We start from the raw sequence: 6169 nt of genomic DNA, 5'->3' as shown, positions 1-6169 counted from the left end.
TTCCAACTAAAACAAACATCAACTCCAGTCTTCCATCCATGTGTTCTTCAACTCTGCACTAAAGGTGACTCCAGCTCTCAAAAAATATACTGAGGTCAATCCACTCCATACTACTCATGAGCTTTCATACATTGTGTATAAAATGGGCAAATGAATCAACAGAAGCTTTTCAATGGGGTTTCCAATGTCTTCTTTAATCAAAAGTATTAGTAAATGTAAATAATATGTGAGTACGTCAGTCCATAAATCCGTTATTCAAAGAATTGCAGAACCTACAAAAATTCTGTATTCCGAAGAAGATTTGTTAAAAAAAATTTGTGGAGAGAATGGCCTGAGAACTGATAATAAATGAAGGACAGGAGCCAGTGGTCAGAGGGTACCGTGATATTTTACAAATCTCTAGGGACAAAATATTGAGGGATAAATAAGGAGACACCACCGATTGGACCAAACTCTGCTTATCTAATCTGTAAAACAGATATATCCATCCTGGTTCATAGTCTTCATTCATGGTTTGGTTATCTTGGTCATAAACATCCACTGAATGAGGTTACTCTAGAGTCTGTCCATAGACATTAGATCAAATTTGCTAAAATGGAGGATTTTATTCATTTTGGTCAATTTTACAGTGACCTTTTTACTTTACATATATATATGGCACAATATGCATTTCCTAGGTTGGGTTTCTTCAGCATTCATCTATGAGGATCGGTGTCTTTTGGGCTTGTTGGCTGATGACAACAAATGAGAATGTGAAAAAATGTTCATCCAACTTATTTTGGGTGATCTTATTTGTGTAGGACGCAGGTCAACAGGTCTACGCAGGTCAACAGGTCTACGGCAGCCAGACTTTCTTCTGTACTTTTGAGTTTTCTATCTCTTTATTTGGACATGTAACATTGATCCTCCGCAACGCACAAGTCAATCGCCCTCTCCACGACCCGCTGTCTCTACACCAGCTTTCTGCTATTCACTGTGACTTTCTTAAAGGAAAATATTTTTGTACTAGTCTTGAAAACCCTTGTCCAAACGTTTAACCAGCACAGGACAGTATTGCAGTCTCCATCTTGTTGGATTATATGTATTATTTTCTTTTCTTAATGATCTGTATTGAGGAGTCAGTATTGTACATAATATTGTCGTACATAATATTGTCAGATATATCGAAAATGTCAAAACTATGTTATTGTGGTTACAAAGTCTACCATATGCTGCAGGCTCATAGCATAAGCAGATAATGGATTTACAATAGTACCAAAGTAATCAATAAAACAAGTGCGGTTCCCATAGGAGACACTAGGCAATCATAGTAGGTGATAAGGGTTACCGGTTATCCAGGGAATTTTTTAAAGAGATAAACTGAATCCAAGAGTTTACCAGAAGGCAATATCTGGATATATAAAAGACATTATTGAGTTCCTAGTGCTTAATGGGGTTGTCCCACTAGAAAAACCAATATCCATATGCCCTACTAGGGCAAGTCAACAACACCGAGGGGGTCCTAAGCGCTGCTTGGCTGTTTCTGTAACTCTCATAGAACATAATGGAGCGAGCCACGTGCATGAATGGCCGGAGCTGGGACCCGCATCTCTCAGACCTTTATATATTGATATGCCATAAATGTCTGAATTGGGAAGAACCCTCCTAAACTTAAACTCCAGACAAAAACTCTAAACGTACCTCCAGTCGTTTCTTCGAGGGGTTCCCTGTTTCAGAGAATGAAGAAGGGGCAGTGGTTTAGCAGCAAAGACTAAGCAAAAAAAACTCCTTGGCCACCGCCCCCATCTCAGGGCAATGCTGAACTCCTGGAAGGGGGGATTGGCTATAGTTACGGAAAGTAGACTTTTTTTTTTGCCCATGATCTGCCCTAAACCAAGGTTCATGTGCTAAAACATACTTACTAGATGAGTATTAGGCCCAATTCAGACGACTGTGGTATACGTTCGTGTGACGGACGTTAAAACAACGGCCGTCACACGGACGCATGTATTTTAATGGGGCTGTTCACAAGGCTGTTGTTTCAACGGACCATGTGAACGGTCAGATGAAAAATAGAACATGGGGATCCGTGAAAACGGGACCTGCACATGGGTAACTCGGACGTGAAAAACTGCAGTTTTTCACATCCGAGTTTCCCCACGTTCGTCTGAATTCGGCCTTGGGTCAACATAATTTCCATGAAAGGGGTTTTTCAGTTATAAGTTACGCATGATCTTTACATACACAAAGTTGCATAACATTTAATTAGCAATTCCTAATTTATTTCTAGATCTCTTCTTGCTGCCATTAAATGGAAAACCCCAAATCCTCGATCACTTTAGGAAATTAATGTTTTTGTCTGGATTCTTCTATTCGAGACATTAAGGGTATGTTCGAACGGCAAACAAAAACGGCCATAAAATATGGAGCTGTTTTTAAGCAAAAACAGCCCCTGAATTTCAGCCGTTTTTTAGGCAACTTGCGTTTTTTGCGACTTTTTACTGCTGTTTTTGGAGCTATTTTTCTGTTAAGTCCATGAAAAACAGCACTTATTTTTACAAGGCTTTTTTTTTACGCAGCCATTTTTAAAAACGGAACGGAACGCCGTTTTTCCCATTGAAATCAATGGGCAGATGTTTATAGGCGTTCAGCCCCCGCCTTTTTAGCCATTTTTCGGGGCGTTTACGGCCCGAAAAACTTCTGAAAATAGGTTGTGTGAACATACCCTAAGACTCCTTCTCTAAAGCAAGCTGCCCGGCAAACAGCGCACATAAAGGCAGAATCTTTTACAGGGCCACCCCACCTACCCACCTGTCATTCATAATACTGATCTCTCAGCAGGGGGCCCTTTAGGCAACCTCGGGCACCAGGGCCTGGGTGTGACTACGGATGACTGATATATTTACCTAAGCTATGCTATACACTACATATTTTTAGCACTCTGAAAAGCTATTCAGTCATCGTCTTGTACTAAAAACATAAGATCTCCTAACTAGGCCTGCTTTAGAATAGGGACTCACTCATCCATGGTGCTTTTAGTCCAAAGACTGCTTACCTAAGGTGTTATGAGCTAAACTATTGTTTGAAGTGAAGCATGGGCAGGCAATGGCCTTCGGCCGTGGTAGAACTACAAGTCTCAGCATGCCTAGTCAAGGCTTACAGCACCATAGTAGCTGAAAAGCCGTCGGGCGCCTGCTTCTGTGTTATGAGAACTTGCATGTATCTGTGTGTCATTGTACTTGTAGTGTTAGTAGATTATATACTACACATTCTAGTCATTTGACATTCCATACGAGGGCTATTTGCTAGCACAAATCATAGTCCCTTGAAATTCACAAGATATTATTGTGGTTGGTGACAAAGCACAACCTCCTTATTTTGAAGTAACATATTCACATTGTTATATCATGGAAACTATTCTGCTCCGTGAGTGTTTTTGTATCTGTATCACACAGCCATTTATATATAGTAACAAATGGGAGGGGGATGGGAAGGAGCAGGGTTATGCTGCAGACCACCCTTTTGGGTGTATTACTCATTTACCAGTGTTATGCAACATGAAGTGATAATGTACAAATGCATATTGATCTATGAAATGATATTAAATGATTTCTTTATAGCAAACTGTGGAGATGTCGTTTTTTGTGGTAATTATCCGTTTTTAATAGTCACATATTACGTTCAAAGCGGTACAGGTTACAGGCAGCGTTTTCACAACTTTTCCACTAGGTGTCACTATGGTGTAATTTACTTCTACCTTTTTAACATGTAGTCGCTCTTCTAGTCATATAATCGCCAATGCTAAATATAGCTATTATCGTAATATATCCTAATTGCCTTTTTGTGCTGTTTTCACTCTCTTTCAGTTTTGTTTCGTTTTTTAGGGGTTTTTTTCAAATTCTCTTTGACATAGAAAACATATTTTGCTACATAGAAACCATCAACAAGCAGGCTAGCTGCCGTGATGGCCCTTATTGCTGAGCTATTTTCATTCTGAATATGTCATGTTTAATTACTTGGGTCAGCTCATTTCGTAAACACATGAATAAATAATTGCTCATTAGTAAATAAATACCCATCTTGTCTGATAAGTGTACAAATCACGTAGTAATCAGGGTATTAAGGCGTAGATTAACCAATTTTAAGTAGTTCACGATTCTATACGGTTATGTAAAATACAAACTGGAGACACATAATAAGAATATCAGAGTTGTCAACAGCTGCTTGTTGATGGTTTCCAGACATTTCTACTTTGCACAAAAATTTTAAGGCAAAAAACAAAATAAAGATATATTACTAAGATGCTTGATTTGACATTTTCTGACTAAATAGCCAATGATGATGGAACGTTATTTAGATGCCTGTTTTAAGGGACAAATAAAGTTATTCATATATTACACCGTCTATTTTTAATTGCTTTTAAGTGCATTAATATGCAGCGCACAGTCCGTTTGCAGGTGAATTCAAGAGTAGTGTATGTATGTATGTATACTTTTTTTTAAAACATTTTTAACGTAGTAAAGCATTTTGATGGAAGAAAAATTTGTTTTCGGTTGTGTTTTTGCTTTTATTTTCATATTTTTCAAAATCTTTTATTTAACTTCACTTTTTAATTTTTTTAATTCCAATAGGGGACTAGTCCGTGTGATCGCTGATGTAATACAGTGCAATACTTCTGTATTGCAGTGTATTATGCCGGTCAGGGTGACGCTGGCAGGTATTCTATTAGGCCCTGCCTCTGTCTAACCACTTAGATGCCATGGTCGCTATTACCGCGGCATCTAAGGGGTTGAACGGCTGGGATCGGAGCTAGCTCTAATGTCGGCTGTTGCAGCAGGGTGTCGGCTGTGTTACATGTGACACCCGATTCTGATGATGCGGGCTTAGCTCTTCAGCCCTCGCCACCACTGCGCCATAAATGTACGGCAGTTTGCACAGAAACAGCTGAGTGCTCTTTCAATACTGCTGCTCCATTCGACTGGTTTGAATTGGGGAATGGGGGTCATGGAACTCCCGCCTATCCGGCATTTATGTCATATCATGTAGATATGCCTTAAATGTTAAAAATGAGAATACCACTTTATTTAGAATCTTGCACTTTACCTGAATGAATGTTTGGAAAGTACAACAGAGCTGGTCGGAGAATTTTTCTCGGCCTATGAAAAAAAAAATAATGAGTCCATTAGTTCATAACTTAGAGGTGATCGATTACAGATGGATCCTGAGTGTCAGAGACACGAAGGATCCGCTGACAATGAACTCATCATTCCCGCGAACCTAACGGATTCAGGTCTTGGCGCACCATACAGCTGCTCTGTATACAGGATATAAAGGAGCTGGATCTCAAAAAGTAAACCATTTTTTTTTTTTAAATAAAAACGAATTATAAAGTTGTACAAAACACACTGACTTTTTTTTTTTTTTAATTTTTTTTATTTAATAAAAAGATCGCTTTCAAAGGTGTACATAGCATTTAAATAGAAATGTAAAATAGTCTATAGCTTGCTGATGGCTTGCAGAAAGCTCTGCTAAGTATTATTGGATTATTCCCATTGTTAACCCCTGAAAAGACCTTAATGACCAGCTAAATTGTTCTGTTTTTGCCTCTCTGCCTTTCAGCAGCCATAACGTTTTTATTTTTTCATTGACGTGGCTGTATGAGGCCTTGTTTTATGCGAGAGAAATAGTATTTTTTTTTCACGCAGTTTGGGGGGTAAAAAAAGTTTGTTTTTTTTACAGCGTGAATATAGGAAAAAGCGATTCTCTGCATTGTTTTTCTTGTTTATTTTTTATTCCGTTCACGTTTAATGCTAAATAACCTGTTACATTAATTTGTAAGGTTATTACGGTCATGTAGATACCTAATATGTGTAGGTTTTTTGTTTTTATGTAATGTGGGGGCAAAAAAAATATATTTTATTCAAAATAATGACTTTTTTGGGGGACTTTTTTTAATTTAATCCCATTAAGGGATAACTTTATAACTTTTTATTTTTTACTTTATGTATTAGCATACTCCTTTATGCTAATACATTACACTGTGTCACTATGACATCACATAGTGTGCCCTAACAGCAGGCAAACTGAACAGACAGCTCTGGGGTCCTTTGTAGGTCCCCGGGACTGACTGCAGAGGGATTCCCCGATGTTTGATCGCATCACCGGAATCTCGGTGATGTGATCAAAGAGG

The sequence above is a fragment of the Rhinoderma darwinii genome, chromosome 9, assembly GCF_050947455.1.
Source record: "Rhinoderma darwinii isolate aRhiDar2 chromosome 9, aRhiDar2.hap1, whole genome shotgun sequence".
In the NCBI taxonomy this organism is placed as follows: domain Eukaryota; kingdom Metazoa; phylum Chordata; class Amphibia; order Anura; family Rhinodermatidae; genus Rhinoderma; species Rhinoderma darwinii.
The sequence above is the reverse complement of the archived record's forward strand: the minus strand, read 5'-3'. Positions refer to the sequence as shown.